We start from the raw sequence: 24264 nt of genomic DNA on the forward strand, positions 1-24264 counted from the left end.
TCGTCACTTGTCGGAAGAAACTGTCGTCAGCACTGGATATTACACCACAGCTACCTGTCAAAATGTAATGCGCATTTCACCTCTAAATGTATTGAGAGGGGCACCCGAGAGTACAAGTAGGGATTACTGCGTTGTCGATAGAGAAGCAGAAAACGTCGATCAGGAGACCTCAATGACCTAGAAAGTGGTCTAATCATTGGATGCCACCTGGATGACAAATTCTGCAGAGACATTTCAGCTCTTCTGAAGCTGCTCAAGTAAACGACTGGTGAAGTGGAAAAGCGAAGGAGTACCTCTGTCAAACCAAGATGAGGTGAATCTCACGTATTGACGAACTGAGATAATCGAGCATTACAGAGGGTGGTTGTAAAAAATCTCATGAAAGTAGTGGAAGAAATCTCTGGTGAGTACGAAAGTGCTTACAGCAATTTAGCTAGCACAACAACTGTGCATAGGGAGTTAAGCAGAATGAGGCACGGGCAGCCTTCTACATACATTCCTTGAGGGGATTTCTCGTTCAGCCGGCCGGGGTGGCCGAGCGGTTCTAGGCGCTACAGTCTGGAACCGCGCGACCACAACGGTCGCATGTTCGAATCCTGCCTCGTCCATGGATTTGTGTGATGTCCTTAGGTTAGTTAGGTTTAAGTAGTTCTAAGTTCTAGGGGACTGATGACCTCAGAAGTTGACTCCCATAATGCTCAGAGCCATTTGAACCATTTATCGTTCACAGTATTGACTCATTCAGAAGAAACTGCAACATTTATACAGTGAAGAGCCAAAGAAACTGGTACACCTGTCTAACGTCGTGTAGGGCCCCCGCGAGTACGCAGAGGTGCCACAACAAGACGCGGTATGGACTCGTCTAACGTCGGAATTAGTGATGGAGAGAATTGACAGCATGAATCCTGGCAGGGCTGTCAATATATCCGTAAGAGTATGAGGGGATGGAGATCTCTTCTCAACAGCAGGTTGAAAGCCGTCCTAAATATGCTCAATAATGTTCATGTCTGAGCAGTTTGGTGGCCAGAGGAAGTGTTTAAACTCACAAGGGAACCTCCCCATCGCACCCCCTCAGATTTAGTTATAAGTTGGCACAGTGGATAGGCCTTAAAAAACTGAACACAGATCAATCGAGAAAACAGGAAGAAGTTGTGTGGAACTATGGAAAAATAAGCAAAATATACAAACTGAGTAATCCATGCGCAAGATAGGCAACATCAAGGATAATCTCAGCTCAGGAACGCCGTGGTCCCGTGGTTAGCGTGATCAGCTGCGGAACGAGAGGTCCTTGGTTCAAGTCTTCCCTCGAGTGAAAAGTTTACTTTCTTTATTTTCGCAAAGTTATGATCTGTCCGTTCGTTCATTGACATTTCTGTTCACTGTAATAAGTTTAGTGTCTGTGTTTTGCGACCGCACCACGGAAGGACGTGCCTCTCCAATGGGAACCGAAAACATTTGATCGCAAGGTCATATGTCAACCGATTCCTCCATAGGAAAACAGGTCTGATATATTCTATACGACACTGGTGACGGCATGTGCGTCACATGACAGGAATATGTTGTCGACCCACCTAACTTGTACACCTGGCGAATGGGTAAAAAGATTCTTCTACATTGCACGATTTAGGTTTTCTTGTGGATGTGATAATCACTCCCAAAAAAGTGTGTTTCGATGTTTGATTAGGTGTAGCGTCCCCATACTACGCCTCTTTTATCTCGCATCGGACGGACGGACGGACAGATAATAATTGTCTGAAAATAAAAAATTAAATTTTTCACTCGAGGGAAGACTTGAACCAAGTGCCTGCTCACGCTAATCACGGGACCACGGCGCTCCTGAACTTACACTATCCTTGATGTTACTGGCAGAAGTAAAGCTGTGAGTACCGGGCGTGAGTTGTGCTTCGGTAGCTCAGTTGGTAGAGCGCTTGCCCGCGAAAGGCAAAGGTCCCGAGTTCGAGTCTCGGTCGGGCACACAGTTTTAATCTGCCAGGAACTTTCATACCTGCAGTTGTTCCTGAGATTAATCTTTACACACAGAGAAAAGTAAAAATTTTATTTATAAGAGGTGTGGAAAAAAAATCATGTGTGTAGATACACGGATTCTGGTAACAATAATTTCGTGTCGATTAACGGCCTGGTGTAAATCTTTCAATTGGACTCCACTTCACCGTCTTGCGTGTCCCTAACGTACATCAGTTAATCGAACTGGGGAAATTGGATCTACATGTTAATGTGGAATCCGAACTGCTTGTCGTTTCTTAAATAATGATAGCAAAATCAGTCGCTGTATTTGAATCTATATCGTTTATTCTTTGTGACACATGGAACCAGTTTCGACACCAAATGGTGTCATCTTCGGGCTCCAAACACAGTTTGTCATCCAATACCGTTGTGATGTGCAATGAACAGAATTCGTGTGCAGTGTCTCAAAATTATCTGGATTCCGTATCTTCCGTAGCAATAATAAGCTCAGCATGGTCAGACGACAACTATGGTGTCGTCTGAACTTTCTGGGTCCTGAAGAAGACACCATTTGCGTCGAAACTGGTATTATGTGTTTCAAAGGATAAACGACGTAGATTCAAATACAGCCGCTGTTTTTGTTATCAATATTGAAGTAATTCGTGTCCAGCTGCAGTCACATTTTAGTTGACTACCAGAAACTTGTCGCTCCTGCCCAATCTCCACAACACTGACAGGGTGAATTCTGCGTTAGGGGACGTACATTACCGAGTTTTCTTTAAAATTTGGACCCCCCCTTTCCACTTGGAGAGTTTTGGTGCGATGTGTATAGGACCCCCCACCCCCCACCCCACCACTCCTCCCTTCATGTGAGTTTTCAAAAATTGAGTAAAACACCTTAGTAAAACAATGTTTTATTTCTAAAGTGTATTAAACATACATCGGCAAGTATTCTATCTGTGGTGTCACCGCCAGACACCACACTTGCTAGGTGGTAGCTTTAAATCGGCCGCGGTCCATTAGTACATGTCGGACCCGCGTGTCGCCACTGTCAGTGATCGCAGACCGAGCGCCACCACACGGCAGGTTTCGAGAGACTTACTAGCACTCGCCCCAGTTGTACGGACGACGTAGCTAGCGATGCACACTAACGAAGCCTCGCTCATTTGCAGAGCAGATAGTTAGAATAGCCTTCAGCTAAGTCAATGGCTACGACCTAGCAAGGCGCCATTAGCATTACATAGCTTGTATCTAAAGAGTCTCACTTGTATCGTCAAGAGCGATGTACCACAAGGGTGGATTAAAGTTAAGTATTCCAGGAGCTACGTACTTTTCTTTATAGCATTCATTACGTATCCTGTTTCAGACCTATCTACTAGCCTGCGTGAGTTAACGCGTGCCTTTCGGCTACTTCCGAGTGGCGTGGCTGTCTTGTTACGCCACAACACTGTCAATATGATCTCCAGCGAATTAAAGCCTTCAACAATGCAGTCTTTCCTCCTAGGGAGAATTTCTGCCAGTGGGTGCAACAACAGTGAAGCCTGAATCTCCTATTTGCAAGCAGTATTCTGTTCATGGATAAGGCTGGATTTAGCCGTGACGGTATTTTTAATTACCTTAACTGTCACATTTGGGCCGATGTCAATCCTAATGCAACACACGTATCACGACATCAGCAGCGTTATTCGTTGAACGTCTGGGCAGGACAGCTCGGAGACCGCATAATTGGACCATACTTTCTACCACAGAGACTAACCGAACAGGAGTACATGAGGTTTCTGCGGACTGAAGGGTTGCAGGGTTGATTTGGGGAACGAGACCAAACAGCGAGGTCATCGTTTTGATTGGATTAGGGAAGGAAGTCGGCCGTGCCCTTTCAGAGGAACCATCCCGGCATTTGCCTGAAGCGATTTAGGGAAATCACGGAAAGCCTAAATCAGGATGGCTGGACACGGGATTGAACCGTCGTCCTCCCGAATGCGAGTCCAGTGTGCTACCACTGCGCCACCTCGCTCGGTTCTGCAGACTGTACTTCCAGATGTACATGACGATTCCACCACACTCAATCAACGCTTGAACATGTGGTTCATGCATGGCAGTGCTCCAGCACATTTTCATTTAAGAGTGCGACGGCCTCTAACTTGGACATATGGTCAAAACTGGATAGGTAGAGGAGAACCTGTGCCATGGACTCCAGTGTCTTCGGATTTAAATCCCATGGATTTCGGTGTGTGTGTTCACGTCAGAAGCCTGCCCTACACTACCAAGGTCAACTCTCGTGAGGAATTACGCTTGTGGATTCAAATAGCCTTTCAGCATTTACAGAATTCCCCTGCCTGAGAGGAGTCGCAACTCATTTCAGAGACAACATTTGTAACACCTAATTTAGCTTTCAGAGATGCCATGTGTTCCTAGCTACTGATGAACTGTAACAGAAAATGTGTTGTTTCTCGACAACGATTGATTTAAGCATCCATGTTTATGTGTGTGTGAAATCTTATGGGACTTAACTGCTAAGGTCATCAGCCCCTAAGCTTACACACTACTTAACCTAAATTATCCTAAGGACAAACACACACACACCCATGCCCGAGGGAGGACTCGAACCTCCGCCGGGATCAGCCGCACAGTCCATGACTGCAGCGCCGTAGACCGCTCTGCTAAACCCCGCGCGGCGGACCCATGTTTATTGCAGCTTTTTAACAAGTTTTCGCCTGTACTTTCCACGTGTGAATTATTGACCATCACTTCTGAAACACTCTATATATAACCAAGATACACGTATCTGCCACGTGCTAGACTCAAGTAGTGATCTAACACATCAAAAAAGTTTTGCATCACTTCGGTTCCGAGTGTTCCGGAACCTGCACAGAAAATTGGAACAGAAATCAACATAAACATCATTTCCGCCCTTTTTATTTCTCATGCTAACCATACGTTGCATGTTGTACCGCAATACAGCGAGAACTTCAGAAGTGCTGGTCTAGAGTGCTGTACACACCGCTAGCTCTTACAACCAGTAGCACGTGGTCTTGCATTGATGCATGCCTTTATTCGTCGTGGTATACTATCCACAGGTTCATCAAGGCACTGCTGGTCCAGATTGTCTCACTCCTCAACGGCAATCCGGCGTAGATCCCACAGAGTGTTGGTGACTCACGTCGTGCATAAACAGCCCTTTTAAATATATCACAGGCATGTTCGATAGGGTTCGTGTCTGTAGAACATGCTGGTCACTCTAGTCGAGCGATGTCTTTATCCTGAAGGAAGTCATTCACAAGATGTGCACGATGGGGGCGCGAATTGTAGTCAAATGGTTCAAATGGCTCTGAGCAGTATGGGACTTAACATCTGAGGTCATCAGTCCCCTAGAACTTAGAACTACTTAAACCTAAGGACATCACACACATCCATGCCCGAGGCAGGATCCCCAACCTGCGACCGAAGCGGTCGCGCGGTTCCAGACTGAAGCGCCTAGAACCAAACTGTAGTCGATGAAGACGAATGTCTCGCCAATAAACTGCTAATATTGCTACACTGTCGGTCGGAGGATGGCATTCACGTATCGTACAGCCGCTACGGCGCCTTCCATGACTACCAGCGGAGTACGTCGGCCCCACAAAATGCCACCCCAAAATAGCAGGGAACTTCCACCTTGCAGCACTCGCTGGACAGTGTGTCTAAGGCGTTCAGCCTGACCGGGCTACCTCCAAACACGTCTCCGACGATTGTCTGGTTGAAGGCATATGCGACACTCATCGGTGAAGAGAACGAGATGCCAATCCTGAGCGGTCCATTCGCCATGTTGTTGAGCCCATCTGTACTGCGCTGCATGTGTCATCGTTGCAAAGATGGACCTCGCCATGGATTTGGATTGGACTGTTTGGGGGAAGAGACCAAACTGCGAGGTCATCGGTCTCATCGGATTAGGGAAGGATGGGGAAGGAAGTCGGCCGTGCCCTTTCAAAGGAACCATCCCGGCATATGCCTGGACGGATTTAGGGAAATCAGGTTGGCCGGACACGGGATTGAACCGTCGTCCTCCCGAATGCGAGTGCAGTGTGCTAACCACTGCGCCACCTCTCTCGGTCCTCGCCATGGACGTCGGGAGTGAAGTTGCGCTTCATGCTGCCTATTGCGCACAGTTTGAGTCGTAACACGACGTCCTGTGGCTGCACGAAAAGCATTATTCAACATGGTGGTGTTGCTGTCAGGGTTCCTCCGAGCCGTAATTAGCCCTGAGCGGCCAGAGCGAGGCATGTCATCGACAGCTCCTGTCTCTCTGTATCTCCTCCATCTCCGAACAACATCGCTTTGGTACACTCTGAGACACCAGGACACTTCCCTTGTTGAGAGCCCTTCCTGGCACAACGGGCGCGACCAAATCACGGTATTGACCGAGCCGTGTGCCTCCTTCCTCGTGGGATGACTGGAACTGATCGGCAGTCGGACCCCATTCGTCTAATAGGCGCTGCTCATGCGCGGTTGGGCGGGTTTAGTGACACCTCTGAACAGTCTAAGGGACTGTGTCCGTGATACAATGTCCACAGTCAACGTCTATCTTCAGTGTTAAAAATATATCGGCTCAACCACTTGTTTATAGTGTAAAACACTAAGATTGACGCGTTTCGGACGTCAGGCTTCCATCATCAGAATAATAAAAAGTAAAAGAACCTGTTAAAACTCGCTAAAATGGAACATGCACCAGGCACAATAAAACTGATAATAAAATTAAAACATAGTGGCTACTTCCCTTGTTGCAGCCGTGTCTTCCAAGGTGCATCTCCACATAGTCGTCAAAATAAAAAAAAAAAAAAAACTGTAAAATGGTGTCGCCTATGGTGTTCAACATCTAACCACATGGGCTCTCTCCTCTATCGTCGTAAACCGCCCGTAACGTCTTCGTCAAACGTGGTGTGTGGTATCAACGAAGATGCACGTGCGGTTTACGACGATAGAGGAGAGAGCCATGTGGTTATATGTTGAACACCATAGGCGACACCATTTTAGAGTTTTTATATTTTGGCGACTATGTGGAGATGCACCTTAGAAGACACGGCTGCAACAAAGGAAGTAGCCACGATGTTTTAATTTTATTATCAATTTTATTGTGCCTGCTGCATGTTCCACTTTAGCGAGTTTTAATAGGTTCTTTTACTTTTTATTATTCTGATGATGGAAGCTTGACTTCCGAAACGCGTCAATCTTAGTGCTTTACACTATAAACAAGTGGTTGAGCCGATATATTTTTGAAATTGACAACCACGACCTCTGATCCACTATGGATAAAATCAAAGCCTATCTTCAGGACTTCTGCAGTTCTAGAGACGGGATGAGCAGACTGCTGGGAGAAGGGACGCGTTCCGCAGTCCTGGGCGAGCAGCGTCCGGGCGCGCAAAGCGCAGTTTAATAAGCGGGACGTGAGAGAGATATACGCAGCCCACATTCTGGCGCCGCCAGCCGGGCTGGCGCGCGCGCGCGGTGAGTTATGCCCTGCGGGGTCAGGCCGGCAAGCAGTGCGCCGTGAGTTGTGAGGTGTCACATTAGGGCCCGTTTGTCGTCTCGCCGAGGGAGCCGACACGGGTTTGCGGTTGTCCGGGGGCGGCGGCGGAGACACCCGAGGAGGAGGAGGAGAAGAAGGGCGGCGCGCAGCCTGGGCTCCCACAAGGGTCCTTCCCGGGTCCCGCGCTTTCTCGCCGGCGTTAATGAGCTCCGTCGCGCGCGGCAAAAACAAGGCGCCGGAATGGACACGGCGGCCGGCGGCTGACCGCAGGGCATACATCACGCGGCCGGCCGGCCGGCTCCACCCCCGCCGCCCCCGCGAGGGGTCCACCGCTCCTTCCTAAACACATCTGCGCGGCGCCGGGTTAACTCTTTTGAGGCGGTCCCGGCGCCCCTTTTACTGGAGACAGAGGTTATTAATGGGCGCTTCCTTCCGCGGCCGGTCACTTCCTGCACGTGCGCGGCCACCGCCGCCCCCGCAGCCGCCCCCGCCCGAGACCACCCCCTTCTTGCCTGGGCCGCGACATTCCTCGCCCGCCCCGGACAACGGTGGCGACTTGCGCACGCAGCGGTGTGCGCCCAGACGTAAACGGGCCCCGCCTGGAGAATATATCGCGGCTGGAACAGTTTCTGGAGGGTCTGGAGCCACCACCGCCTGTCAGCTGAGCGGGGCGGCTGACCGCACACTGTGTGCTGTGCACCGCAACGCCGACACTGCCGAGGTTAATGGCTCGGCTGGATGTGAGTGCCATAATAGCGCTCTCATAAACACGTCAGCTTCCCCCTTTTGATCGGAATCTATTTGATATACACTTTACTCTGTGTTTCTCCGGTCGTACGGTGGTCTAGCGGTTCTAGGCGCTCAGTCCGCAACCGCGGGACTGCTACGGTCGCAGCTTCGAATCCTGCCTCGGGCATGGATGTGTGTGATGTCCTTAGGTTAGTTTGGTTTAAGTAGTTCTAACAAGGGAACCTCCCCATCGCACCCCCCTCAGATTTAGTTAGAAGTTGGCACAGTGGATAGGGCTTCAAAAACTGAACACAGATCAATCGAGAAAACAGGAAGAAGTTGTGTGGAACTATGGAAAAATAAGCAAAATATACTACCTGAGTAGTCCATGTGCAACATAGGTAACATCAAGGAGAACTTCAGCTCAGAGGCGCCGTGGTTAGCGTGAGCAGCTGCGGAACGAAAGGTCCTTTGTTCAAGTCTTCCCTTGAGTGAAAAAATTTTTTTCTTTATTTTCGCAAAGTTATGATCTGTCAGTTTGTTCATTGACGTCTCTGTTCACTGTAATGAGTTTAGTGTCTGTGTTTTGCGACCGCACCGCAAAACCGTGCGATTAGTAGACGAAAGGACGTGCCTGTCCAATGGGAACCGAAAACATTTGATCGCAAGGTTATAGGTCAACCGATTCCTCCACAGGAAAACACGTCTGATATATCCTATACGACACTGGTGACGGCATGTGCGTCACATTGCGAGGTGCCGGGGCTAGTAGTGTATTAATCACTAAATTCTACTAGAATCCACATGTGTAAATCATGCTCTAAGCCCCCCCTATTCTAACTCCGACTTTTGCTGTTGCACAAGGATAAAACAAATATGCGAACTGACTCTAATCAACCCTGCTAGTGGAGTAGAAGAGAGTTTGGCACCTGCAATAATTTAATTTGATAAATAAGTTAAATAAACAAAGGTTTCATTAGCATAGTGAGGAATGATAGGGTTGCTCTATTGATTAACAGAAAGAAAGTTCTGTCCAAAATAACAATATGATTTATTAAGATTAAACGCAGAATAGTAAAAGAGACACAGGAAATATAAAACATCAAATTGGCTAAAATTGGAGATTCATACAAACACAGTAAAGGTGAAGTTGTCCCTAACTTAGATCGTGAGGTTTAAGACGAAATGGTATGTGGAGCCAATTCCTTTCCACTCAAATCTCAAGAGAGACACACAGCTAACCCAATAGTAATTGCTGCTACTCGAAACTGAACAAAGTTAGAAAAGGATGAACAGGCGCGCTCTGCTGAGCTCTGATTATCACCTAGGAAAATCCCTATCTGCCGGTGCTGCGGACGTACATTACCAACAGTCTTCTTATCTCCCAGAACACGATCTGGCGTACCGCAGGCGAGGGCTGGTTGCTCCGACGTCCTCGACCGAAAGGCGACTGCCGACTACCCAGAGCACCCGTACAGGCCGAACACACAACCTTCCCGCCCCCACGACAGTGGTCGTGGTTACGTTCCAATCAGCAACTCGAAAACCGGCGGAAATTCCACTCCATTGCCGGAGCACTACCATTCCACCAATGGAGATTCTTGGCGCCAATTTCTGTGCTGATTTTGCAGAAAGTGCGGGAATTTTCCCGCCACAACTGCGTGGGTACACAAGTCATTCCCACGCCTCGCTGGTAGCCCGCCAGAAAGTGTTTTCGCAAAGTTTCTCTGAAGTAACGGAACCTCTAGCCCAGCCGCTACTTCACACCCCAGCGGGCGTGTCTCTTGACAATGTCGGCGTCTGAAAAGCATTCACTCGACTGCCTCACACACGTCGGCTTAACTCTCTCCAGTTCCACAGAGCCCGCCTGTCACCGGCCCACCCGGGTGACGAGAGACGCTGCGTGGGAAGTACGCGTGTTAAGGAAAAGCAACCCTCCACCGCATGCAACTAGAGAGGAGAATCGTAAGATAGAAATATGAGAGGGGGCTCATGCCACCTCTCATTGCCCCTACGCCATTTTAGATTGTAATTGGTGAGCGGTTGGCTCACTTAGGAGCAAGGTAGTGAGTCAATCGCCCAAGAACAATCTTACAAAGTGACTCCACATACCGCACTCTATAAAAAAGATCATTGCAACTGAAAAATGCAACTCATAGAGGGAGGATTATTTATGATGTAGCCAACTTCACCTTCTTAATATGGAACACTAACACTCACATCACACATCCATACCCAGGGAGCCCCTTCCAAACACCGATTCACGCAGACATTCACGCTCTAAACATGGCCCGGGCATCTGAGCCAAATATGGAGCAGTTTATTCTTTACAATCAGAGTTGGAGTGCTCCGCAATTAAATGCCCAAGATGTTACAACAATTTTAATCATTAAACTAACCTGACCTCACTCACACATGATAATATTTAAGTTAACAATCTCTTTGTGAGTTTTCAGAATCTAGTTACAACCTCCGATTCATTCTGTCTCCCTGCAGCAAGAATAACCTTTACAAAATGTTCCCTGAACTGATGGTCCATTCACAATGACAGTGGTGGTATCTGCTTCAGTTTATGGGGACTTCAGGCACACTGTTAGCATACACACAACAATAAACACAAAATACAAAAAAAACATGATGTGGAGAACAATACAGTAATCTGTAATAAGAATTACAGTGTAAAACACAAACGCATACAAGGTATAACATACATTACAGAAACAACATAAGAGAAAGAAATTTAAGAAAAACAAAAAAAACAAGGTTCATGGGGCATCAAATTGTGCGTGCACATTGCACAAAGTTCACGACTGTGCTGAGAATGAGGCACTAAATCACATTGTTAGAAATATCCGTGGCACTGCACTGATTCCACTGTACTGACATCACATAAGGCTAAACGTCGGTTGTAGTTGCTACGTTGTGGCAACAGCAATAGGGAGTTCTGGAGTGTCTGCAGTACGCTGTTGAGATTGTAGTCAGACCCACGCATATGATCACGGCCGTATGGTAGGAAGACACAGTGATAGGCTCTCCTCACGTCGATTAATTGTCTCTGAGGTCTACTCGTTGGGATACATCACTAGTCTAGGTCTCTTCTCTCGCTGGACAGAACTTTATGTTTCCCAATATTGCAGTTCGACGAGGGATGATGGCACGTGGAGTGACTCCACAAGTGTGTGAGGTCATCCATACAGGATCGAACTAGGAGCGACTATTGTTAAAAACTGCTCTCTAATAGAGAGGAGAAGTAAGACATGAGACCATACATTTGTTGGTGTGGCACGATACTGCTTTGTGTATGCAGATCGGCCAATGCTAGTGAGTTGTAAAAACCCAAACAGGTGAGTATAGAGCGTCCCTTTCTGTCCTGAGGCACATGAGGCGCAGGTTCTGACACGATATGTGATCTTCTTCGTGTACTCACGACAACGTGGTCTGCCGCAGGGAATCCCTCCAAGCGGCTGCCGCGTCCGGAGAGCTAGCAGGCTGTCGCGTGTCAGGGTCAACGGCCAGCCCCACTTTCGCTTGTGGCGGGGCAAGGGTCCCGTGTAATCCCTCAGGTAGGCAGCCGGGTGACTGTCAGCGTGTAGGACGGGACGCTCGCCCTCTATCAGGTAGCCGAAGACCTCTTGTTTTTGCGCTGGCTGGCCTCTGCATTGCCACGTTCCTCGTCATCTGTACAATTCTTACAAAAGTCTTATGCCTAACTTTTTCCCATGACCTTCTATGTTATAATAAATTTACCTAATGAAACATTGATGGTCTGTCATTTCAGACACTCTTATTTTACTTTTATAGTTATTAATCTATGGCAATCATTATAACATCTAATCTAGACATAGAAATAATTTATTTTGATATATGTGTAGAGACCGATCTCAGTATGTACATGGTGTGTGATAACTGATGCTTTGTAATGGATGAACAACTAAATGTGCGGGCCCGCACTAATATTACTATTAATTATATAGATCGACAGTAGACATGCTTCAAGAATTAACTACCATATCCCAACGATCTACATTCTACGTCTTTTAATTAAATTATGTTGTTATGCAGGTCTAAGTTTTACTGTGCTATAAAGAACATGCAACTACGCTACTTTCGCTCGCCCGTCGTCCCTCCATCTCGGGTCTGTGGATTGGTGACCTGAAAAATAGCAACTCAACAGGCGCGCGCCACACTTGTGGTAGAAAACCCCCACAATATTAATCTAGTTATTGTTAAATCCTACAGTTTAACTTATCCTAGTATCGTACTTTCCCTTTTATTTATTTATTTATTTATTTTATTTTATTTATTTATTTATTTATTTATTTATTTTTTTTTTATTTACCTTATACAATACCCTTACATAGTTCCTGTTACGCTGAGATGTCTTGCTGCTCGCCGCTATTGACGACGGTGATGTGCGCGCCGTACGACATGACCTCCGAGTTTTCATTACGCCTCACTGAAACTCCAGAGACTGGGTTAGCCATGGCTATACACGACAATAAATTTATAGTTGCAACTTCCTTCTCTATGTGAAGCGGTTTTCGCGATCGAAGTACACCTTTCCAGAAGCAATGTAATATGACCAAGCCAGGACTGGTTCCTGTTGAGGATTCAGACACCCAACACACGCCAGCTACACAGTATGTCACGAATATCCAAGTACAATTCCTTGGTGATTCATCTGTGACAAAAACGAGCAGCACGCTAAATCCCCAACCAGCACATTAGCATGGTAGGCTTTTATGCCCTCATTTCTCTCGTCTAGGGCACCATTAGAGTCAAATGCTCACAGGTTCACCCCGACTTGCAAGACAACGATACCGGCGCAGCTCTGCAAAAACTATACTGCCCATATTCACCCTCGAAATCGCGCAATATACCACAATCGTGCAGTGCACTGACGCGTGCCTGCAAGCATTGGTATGAACGTCTCACGAACTGGTTGTGGCCGCTATGGAGCGTATCACGACCTCTCAGAACGCTTCTAAGAGCACGTTCTTGTATGCGCCCGTTTGTGCGACGTCTCGTCACTCATCCTTATCCCTTAACATGGACACCAGATAGGAAAGGACAAAAACATTGCTCATGAAAAGGTAGTGTCTCCTACTCCATCGACATTGGAGATCGCAAACATAAACAAAAAGAGGATAGCAGCAGTAAATTCTTATGCAAGACAACGCAGCGTGTTAACACTTTAGCAATCTTAATCTATTAATGCAACGGTTATTGTTCCCCGAAAAAAGGTTCATATCTTTGCCTATTCTACTATGTACATTTCTTACACTACTACTATTCTACGAACTCCTTTATGTGAGAGAAGTGGTGGAGTCCTATGGACTAGCGTCAATCCCTTCTTAGACTCCCCCTCCTCTGACGTGCATTAGGATTTGAAGGTCTAATTTCAATCTCCTGGCTCTCCTGTTGTCCTTGATTTCGCTCCCTCCAATTACGGTCGCTTTGCCGTTCGTCATTCCTCCTGTCCCAGATTGCTTGTCTGGATTGACCCTGTTCCCTGACGTTCTGGTTTCCGTGTCTCTGGTTTCCATAACCTTGAATAGCGTAACCTTGATCTCGGTAACCCTGGTTTCCTAACTGACCAGTGCGATTATGCGATCTGTTGTCGTCTTCCCTTGCTGGCCCGTGGTATTTGTTATTTTGCGCCTTCTTCCTGTCCTTTGCGTCTTGTTTATCGAAGACTACTTCGAGTTCGCGCAGTAGACTCTTGAATGCATCTATGTCAGATCCACACTTCCCGACAAGTGTCTGTTGATACCTAACTGGCAATTTCGAAAAGCAAAATTTAATAATTTCTCCGTTGCTGTATGGACTATCTAAAAACTGATTCTTCTTGAGTAAATCATCAAAAAATTTGGTTGCGCTCTTATGCCCGGACACTTCCAGTTCAGGACAAAATATTATTTCCTCTTTAATCCTGTCTTGCGTTTCCTTTGACCAGTAGGTCCGCAGGAATGCACCAACAAATTCCTGATAAGTCCGACACGTCGCTGCCACGCCCCGCATCTTTTCCGCGGCTTGGCCTTCGATGTGTCCACACATGAATTCTAATTTGGCCTGGGTTGGCCATGACGACGGTAATGAATTAGTAAATTGCATCACCCAGCTCTTCGGATGCATCGACCCTCCATTATCTTTGAACTTCTGGAATTTGAGTATCGACAGGAAGTGATTGTGATCAAAATTCTGTCCGATCCTCGCACTGGTGTTGTCAGACGTTTCCGATACTTGCACGTCTGCGGAGTGTCCTGATCTATCTTGCTGATAACTGTGATGTGCTACGTCTGTATCACAGTGGAAGTGGCATTCAGCATTCACTCTTCTAAGTGGGCTGCAATTATTGGAGCTATTACTCGCTGTTTCTGCGTGTGCATTGTTTGTTCCGCACGCTGTCACTGGGCTAGAGCACGGCGGGCTTTTCCTCGGAGACACAATCCTGTGTGCTCCATCATTGGTATCCGAACGCGCAGTGCTCGTGTGCCCATTTCGCTCTAGTTTTGCTATCCGACTCTCTACTTCTTTCATTCGTTTCGTGATGTTCGTAACCGCAATATTACCTTGAGTCTTTAAGGCCGCTAGGGATTTCGAGTGGACTTGTGTCGCACGTCGCAAGCGCCCTGCGAGTTTAAGAGTTACTCTTGCGATTTTCATTGCCCCTGTTGCTGCAGTTTTGGCTAGGCCTGCTACTTTTTGTGCTACCATTGACATTTGTTTTGCTTCTCCACATTCTTTCTTTATTGTTAATAATTCCCCACGAATTGCCCCTATATGCGAGATTATTGCCTCAGTGTCCCTCTTACGCTGTTCGTCGGCTTCTTCCTTCTCCTTCTTACGTTGTTTCTCCTCTTCTTCCTTCTCCCTCTTACGCTGTTCGTCAGCTTCTTCCTTCTCCTTCTTACGTTGTTTCTCCTCTTCTTCCTTCTCCCTCTTACGCTGTTCGTCAGCTTCTTCCTTCTCCTTCTTACGTTGTTTCTCCTCTTCTTCCTTCTCCCTCTTACGCTGTTCGTCAGCTTCTACCTTCTCCTTCTTACGTTGTTTCTCCTCTTCTTCCTTCTCCCTCTTACGCTGTTCGTCAGCTTCTTCTTTCATTGATCGTAGGAAGCTCAGTATTGGGTTTACGTCATCTTCTTGATCCTCTTCAAACATGGGCGATGTAACTCTGGACACCTGGGCGCTAGAGCTCTGACGTGACCGAGCTGGCCTCTGTCTGCACTCGTTCGTTTGACTATAAACTTCTGCTACCGTCTCGACCTGTGTGCCTGTCTCTGTTTCATCCTCTACTTCACTATCATAATCACGGCCGCAACGCTGCTCTGAGATCGCGTCCAAATCACCTTCCTCATCAATGCCCCTGGCGTCCTGTCCTGCTAAAAATGTGCCCATCTCATCTCCGAACCTATTCCCGTCAGTAAACTGCCCCTTATCCATTATGCTATCCTCTTTTGTTTTAGCTTCGCCCGATAATAGTCGTGCCTTACTTCTCGTTATCATTCATAAAAACAAATTCATCTAAAATGCACAATAAAATTAATCTACTCCATATATTTTTTTTTTACACATAAACATAAAATTTCAACAACGCTGTTCCAACGCTGTAATCACAAACACAATTTGATGTGGTACAGAAACCGCCCACAAATCCGACAAGGTGCGATGCGGTACAGACACCACATCAGCGAAACACAAAAAAAACAATGAACAAAAAAAATATATACACTGAAAACAAAAACTGTAGTCATGCGCCGCTACTTAAAACTAAACGCGGAACTACCAAAAAAAACTTGGGTATTAATCATTAAAAAAAATAGAGAGAAAAAAAATTGAATGTTCCTACTAAGAATCCTGTTTGTTTATCAGAGATTCACAGGAAAGATCCGAGGCCAAGGGTCGCCATATTATGCGAGGTGCCGGGGCTAGTAGTGTATTTATCACTAAATTCTACTAGAATCCACATGTGTAAATCATGCTCTAAGCCCCCCCTATTCTAACTCCGACTTTTGCTGTTGCACAAGGATAAAACAAATACGCGAACTGACTCTAATCAACCCTGCTAGTGGAGTAGAAGAGAGTTTGGCACCTGCAATAATTTAATTTGATAAATAAGTTAAATAAACAAAGGTTTCATTAGCATAGTGAGGAATGATAGGGTTGCTCTATTGATTAACAGAAAGAAAGTTCTGTCCAAAATAACAATATGATTTATTAAGATTAAACGCAGAATAGTAAAAGAGACACAGGAAATATAAAACATCAAATTGGCTAAAATTGGAGATTCATACAAACACAGTAAAGGTGAAGTTGTCCCTAACTTAGATCGTGAGGTTTAAGACGAAATGGTATGTGGAGCCAATTCCTTTCCACTCAAATCTCAAGAGAGACACACAGCTAACCCAATAGTAATTGCTGCTACTCGAAACTGAACAAAGTTAGAAAAGGATGAACAGGCGCGCTCTGCTGAGCTCTGATTATCACCTAGGAAAATCCCTATCTGCCGGTGCTGCGGACGTACATTACCAACAGTCTTCTTATCTCCCAGAACACGATCTGGCGTACCGCAGGCGAGGGCTGGTTGCTCCGACGTCCTCGACCGAAAGGCGACTGCCGACTACCCAGAGCACCCGTACAGGCCGAACACACAACCTTCCCGCCCCCACGACAGTGGTCGTGGTTACGTTCCAATCAGCAACTCGAAAACCGGCGGAAATTCCACTCCATTGCCGGAGCACTACCATTCCACCAATGGAGATTCTTGGCGCCAATTTCTGTGCTGATTTTGCAGAAAGTGCGGGAATTTTCCCGCCACAACTGCGTGGGTACACAAGTCATTCCCACGCCTCGCTGGTAGCCCGCCAGAAAGTGTTTTCGCAAAGTTTCTCTGAAGTAACGGAACCTCTAGCCCAGCCGCTACTTCACACCCCAGCGGGCGTGTCTCTTGACAATGTCGGCGTCTGAAAAGCATTCACTCGACTGCCTCACACACGTCGGCTTAACTCTCTCCAGTTCCACAGAGCCCGCCTGTCACCGGCCCACCCGGGTGACGAGAGACGCTGCGTGGGAAGTACGCGTGTTAAGGAAAAGCAACCCTCCACCGCATGCAACTAGAGAGGAGAATCGTAAGATAGAAATATGAGAGGGGGCTCATGCCACCTCTCAACATGACAGGAATATGTTGTCGGCCCACCTAACTTGTACACTTGGCGAATGGGTAAAAAGATTCTTCTACCTTGCCCTATTTAGGTTTGTCTTGTGGATGTGATAATCACTCCCAAAAAATAGATGAAAACATAAGAGTTTGTGACATAAACTGAAAATAAAATATTAAACATTTCACTCGAGGGAAGACTTGAACCACGCACCTTTCGTTCCGCAGCTGCTCACGCTAACCACGCGACCAGGCACTGCTTAGCTGATATTGTCCTTGATGTTGCATACCTTCCACATGGACTACTCAGTTTGTGTATTTTGCTTATTTTTTCATAGTTCCACACAACTTCTTCCTGTTTTCTCGATTGATCTGTGTTCAGTTTTTCAAGGCCTATCCACTGTGCCAACTTATAACTAAATCTGAGGGGGGGTGCGATGGGGAGGTTCCCTTGTAAGTTCTAGGGGACTGATGACCACAGATGTTAAGTCCCATAGTGCTCAGAGCCATTTGAACCATTTGAATCTCCGGTCGTACTTGACAAATCCTTCATTTGGTTTAAAATCGTACACACTATACGAGGTTGAGGGTGTAAATACGAGGGCTATCCACAAAGTACATTACGTTTTGGAATTAAAAATAAATAAAGTATTGGAAATTTTTTTTATTATATACAGATGAAAGCCACACTTAAATACTACTTTTCTACATAGTTGCCATTTAAATTAAGGCACTTATCGTAGCGATGGACGAGCTTGGAAATTCCTTCGTCGTAAAATTCGGCCGCCTGCGCCTTCAACCACGTGGCGACTGTCTTTTGGGACAGAAAAGGTGTGATTTTTGTGGATTTCCTGGAAAGAGGCACTACAATAAACTCTCAAAGGTATTGCCAAACTCTGCACAACCTCAGAAGAGCAATACAAAACAAGCGCAGGGGAAAGTTGGGCTCAAAGATGTTGCTGATTCACGAGAACGCCCGGGCCCACACGGCAAATGCCACTCGTGAAGTTCTCGAATCTTTTAAGTGGGAGTTGTTTCCTCATCCGCCGTACAGTCCCGCCGTGGCATCGAGCGACGTCCACTTATTCCCAGCAATGAAGAAGTGGTCGGCTATGCAGCGTTTTGATGAAGACGCACAGCTTCAAGAAGAGGTAACCACGTGATTGAAGACGCAGGCGGCCGAATTTTACGACGAAGGAATTTCCATCGCTACGATAAGTACCTTAATTTAAATGGCAACTACGTAGAAAAGTAGTATTCAAGTGTGGCTTTCATCTGTATATAATAAAAAAAACTTCCAATACTTTATTTATTTTTAATTCCAAAACGTAATGTACTTTGTGGATAGCCCTCGTATCATCTTCAGGCGCTACGAAAAAAAAGCAAAACTGAAGGGGGATTCTACATTACTTAACGTTAAAAGGCCGCTTCAAATGTAAACATATGGTTATGTTTGACTGCTTACGAGAAAGACGTACCAGGTTCTTATTTTTTATTTTGTTAGCTCCTGAGGGTGGGATTTACATTCTGAAACCCGGATCGTGTGGACGAATTTATCCAAATAAAGGCTTTGTCCACTACAACTGATGCGGCTTTATTCCTAATGACAAATTTCAGCAACACTTGTGAATATCCCATATCAGAATGAGGTACTATTGACAAGGAATTTCAGATCGATTCCGTATTTCTGGGTTTCCGGAAGGCTTATGACGCTGTACCATACAAGCGACTCGTAGTGAAATTGCGTGCTTATGGAATATCGTCTCAGTTATGTGACTGGATTTGTGATTTCCTGTCAGAGTGCTACGGTCGCAGGTTCGAATCCTGCCTCGGGCATGGATGTGTGTGGTGGTGTCCTTAGGTTAGTTAGGTTTAAGTAGTTCTAAGTTCTAGGGGACTGATGACCTAAGCTGTTAAGTCCCATAGCGCTCAGAGCCATTTAAACCATTTTTTTTTTCCTGTCAGAGAGGTCACAGTTCGTAGTAACTGCCGGAAAGTCATCGAGTGAAACAGAAGTGATTTCTGGCGTTCCCCAAGGTAGTGTTATAGTACCTTTGAAACGTCCCCTTAGAAAAATTAATGAATTACTGTGCTGATAAACCTCTTACATTATTTGATTTTCAAACAGCTGAGCAGAACTGAACGTACTCAGACATTTCGCTCTTTACCTATTCTGATCAACACTAAACTGACAGCCGATATTTTTAGCGCAACGCAATCTGACTTTCAATATTCCCTACAAGAGAATGGCCCTGACTAACAATAACCTATACCTTTCATGAATCACTTACCTCACAAAACTCTTCGTTACTCGAACTACTGCAATACAGCGAGCGCCAATACTGCCAGCTAAATAAAAGATTCTAACTACGGAAGTCACTAAGTACTGATAGGCTTAGTTAGCAAATGAAAGACTTTGGTAGAGAACATACAATGTATTTAATAGTGTTCAAAAGTCATAATATATATGTCAGTTCATGACATCCAGTCTTGCAAATTTACTGTCTCTGATGGACACACGTCCAGATCATCCGCTCTCAAACCCCCGCTATTTCTCTCCCCACATCCACCACTGCTGCCGGCTCACCTCCAATTCTGCAACGCTACGCGCTGTTAACAGCCAACTGCCCAACACTACACTAGCGAGTATTACAACGCCAACCAGCCACAGACTGCACACAGCACAGCCAGTGATTTTCATACAGAGCGCTACGTGGCGTTACCAATATAAAAACCTAAACAGCCTCCTTACAAGACGAACCGAGGTTCAGGATGTAAATATCATCTTGAGGCGCTACGAAAGACAAGCAAGGGAATTTACATTACGTAAGGGGAGGTTTACTATCTTTTTCTCGAAAAAAGCATGTTCTCTGAGAATTTGTTTTTCGCGATGTGTTATACATATCAATGTCAAATTTAGTGAAAATGTTTATTGATATTTCCTCTACAAACTGGAATTTTTTCGACCGGAAATGTCGAAGAGCAAAGGCGGAAGTGCCGTCGGAACGAAACAAAATTTTGATGTAGACCTCGACGCCCGGTGTGTCACAGGTCAGCCGGGTCGTCTGAAATCGAAATTGAGTTGACATTAGCGAAGTATATAAGATTCTTTAGGAGTTGTACCTCGCCTAACTTATTCGGACCATTGGAAACAAAATGGCGGCCATTTGAAGAAAAAAGGTTTTTTCATCGATTTTTCGACTTCGTCGGCTAATTTAAAATATTTATAGTTCATGGACCGGAATAAAAGTGGTACAACTCCTAGACAATTTAGTTAGCTTCGGCGGAAACAAAGAATCATGCTAATCAGTTCGGTAGATTTGAAGTTACCATACCGCGAGATAAACAAAAGTCATTTCGAGAAAAACGCGTTTGAAGTTTTACTACATATAAATGCAATAATATGCAAGTTACGTTTAATCTGCTATTCCGGTTTCATAAACTAGTCCATCCTGAGGGCGTTCTGCTCGATCCGGGCCATCCTGCGCTGCTCCAGAGCTGCTCGTATGGCCGGTGACAAGCGGTTTTCGGCCGATTGAATCCGGTGGTCGTCCGAATGCTTGGTGAACTGCGTCAAATAGAGTCCCAGGGTGACGTCCATCGTTGTCATGGTCTTCAGAATTGCTGAAGCTGCTCACTGCCAGGAAAGTCGCAATCTCCACAGTTTTCGCACCAGAATGCGAAACACGCGTTCAAACTTTCATTTGAATTTTGTGCGTTTCCTCCCAAGCACGTGTACAATATCTTGTCCTCCGAAAAAAAACCGTTGGTGTGAAAAAGTACGATTTCAGGCAGGTGCATTTTTTTTCAACCGGGAATAACAAACATTTCCGTTTCGCATTCGGAAAAACCGTTTCAGCGGTGGATTATAAACACTTTTATGGATCCAAAAATGCAATTTTAAAAAATCGATTTTTTTAACCAAAAGATACTAAACCTTCCCTTGACGTTAACGGGTCGCTTCGAATGTAAACATCAGGTTATATTTGACTGCGTACGAGAAAGAAGTACCAGTTTTTTTATATACAGCTCCTGAGGATAGGATTCACATCCTGAAACCCGGGTCGTGTGTACGATTTTATCCAGATAAAAGCTTTGTTCAGCACAACTGGTGCGGATTTATTCCTAACGAAAAATTTCGGCAACAGTTGTGAATATCCCATATCAGAGTGAAGTCGGCAGTCGGTGGTCAACCACCGTTGCTGCCTCTACACCCTGGTGTCCAGCGTTCGATTGCCGATGGAGTCGTTCCCATCTCATCTTGATCGACGCGCAAGTCGCCGAGGTGCTGTCAGAATCAGTCGGTCGAAAATTATCCTAATCTGTGCCTCGCGTCCAATAACACCGCACGAGAATTCCATTTCCATTAGAACGAAGCTAATTCTTTGTTCGTTTTTCCCTAGATCAGGAGTGCGTCAAAATTTGGCAGTTAGCTTGATGGTTTCTGCCAGAACGAAGTGCTCCGATTAAAATGGATGCAAGACACAGTCTTTCGTCCCTGATGTTAAATCTATACATGGAAGAAGCAATGATGGAAATTAAAAGAAAGGTTAAAAAGTGGAACTGAAATTTAAGACGAAAGGATATGATACATAAGATTCGACGATGCCATTGCTATCTTCAGTGCATATGAAGAAGAATTATAAGATCTGCTGAATGGAATGATCCACTGAGTGTAGGATGTAGATTAAGCCGGCCGGGGTGGCCGAGCGGTTCTAGGCGCTACAGTCTGGAACCGCGCAACCGCTACGGTCGCAGGTTCGAATCCTGCCACGGGCATGGATGTGTGTGATGTCCTTAGGTTAGTTAGGTTTAAGTAGTTCTAAGTTCTAGGGGACTGATAACGTCAGATGTTAAGTCCCATAGTTTTCAGATCCATTTCACCGATAGATTAGAGTAAATCGAAGAAAGACCAAAGTAATGAGGAGTAGCAGTAAGAATGATGGTGAGGAAGTAGATGAACTTAAAGGGTTCTGCTACATAGGCAGTAAAATTACCTATCAGAAGCAGACTAGCACTCGCTAAGAGGGCATTCCTGGCTAAGAGATATCAAAAAAATGGTTCAAATGGCTCTGAGCACTATGGGACTCAACTGCTGTGGTCATAAGTCCCCTAGAACTTAGAAATACTTAAACCTAACTAACCTAAGGACAGCACACAACACCCAGCCATCACGAGGCAGAGAAAATCCCTGACCCCGCCGGGAATCGAACCCGGGAACCCGGGCGTGGGAAGCGAGAACGCTACCGCACGACCACGAGATGCGGGCAAAGAGATATCAAATATGGGCTTTAATTTGAGGAAGAAATTTCTGAGAATGTACAGTACGTTTGCAGAACAGCATTGTATGGTAATGAAACAAGGATCGTGGGACAATCGGTACGAAGGAGAATCGGTGCATTTGAGATGTGGTGCAACAGAAAAATAGTGAAAATTAGGTGGACTTATAATTATGAGGATATTCTGCGCAGAATCTACGAGGAAAGGAATATATGGAAAACACTGACAAGAAGGAGTAACAGGATGGTAGACATCTCTTAAGACATCAGGGAATAATTTCCTTGGTACTACAGACAGCTGTAGAGGGTAAAAACTGTAGGGGTAGACAGAGATTGGAATATATGTAGCAAATAATTGAGGACGTAGGTTGCAAGTGCTACTCTGAGATGTTGGCACAGGAGAGGAATTCGTAGCGGGCTGCTTCAAAACAGTCAGAAGACTGAAAAAAAAGAAACACGTAGTATTTTATTCTAACATCTTTCGGCGTGTGACCGGCGTAGTATTATTCGTTCTTCACTTGTATCTCTCAGCTGGTCGTAGGTTTTGTTCTAAAACTGAACAGCATAGAGACAGAAGTGATGACACTTTCTGCAGGACCTGACCATCATTTTACAATGGTTCAAATGGCTCTGAGCACTATGGGATTTAACATCTGTGGTCATCAGTCCCCTAGAACTTAGAACTACTTAAACCTAACTAACCTAAGGACATCACACACATGCATGCCCGAGGCAGGATTCGAACCTGCGACCGTAGTGGTCGCGCGGTTCCAGACTGTAGCGCCTAGAACCGCTCGGCCATTCCGGCCGGTCCTGGCAGAAAATCCAAAGAGATTCTGGTCGTACGTGAAGTATGTTAGCGGCAAGAAACAATCGATGCCTTCTCTGCGCGATAGCAATGATGATCCTGTCGAAGACAGTGCTGCCAAAGCAGAGTTACTAAACACAGCCTTCCGAAATGTCTTCACAAAAGAAGACGAAGTAAATATTCCAGAATTCGAATCGAGAACAGCTGCCAATGTGAGTAACGTAGAAGTAAATATCGTCGAAGTAGTGAAGCAACTTAAATCACTTAATAAAAGCAAGTCTTCTGGTCCAGACTATATACCAATTAGGTCCCTTTCGGAGTATGCTGTCCTCCATACTTAACAATCATATACAACCGTTCGCTCGACGGAAGATCCGTACCCAAAGACTGGAAAGTTGCACAGGTCACACCAATATTCAAGAAAGGTAGTAGGAGTAACCCAATTAATTACAGGCCCATATCATTAACGTCGATATGCAGCAGGATTCTGGAAGATACATTGCTTTCGAACATTATGAATTACTTCGAAGAAAACGGTCCATTACACACAGTCAACATGGGTTTAGAAAACATCGTTCCTGTGAAACACAACTAGCTTTTTATTCACACGAAGTGCTGAGTGCTATTGACAAGGGATTTCACATCGATTCCTTATTTCTGGATTTCCGGAAGGCTTTTGACACTGTACCACACAAACGGCTAGTAGTGAAATTGCGTACTTATGAAATATCGTCTCAGTTATGTGACTGGATTTGAGATTTCCTGTCAGAGACGTCACAGTTCGTAGTAATTGACGGAAAGTCATCGAGTAAAACAGAAGTGA

This window comes from Schistocerca nitens, chromosome 12, assembly GCF_023898315.1.
Source record: "Schistocerca nitens isolate TAMUIC-IGC-003100 chromosome 12, iqSchNite1.1, whole genome shotgun sequence".
In the NCBI taxonomy this organism is placed as follows: domain Eukaryota; kingdom Metazoa; phylum Arthropoda; class Insecta; order Orthoptera; family Acrididae; genus Schistocerca; species Schistocerca nitens.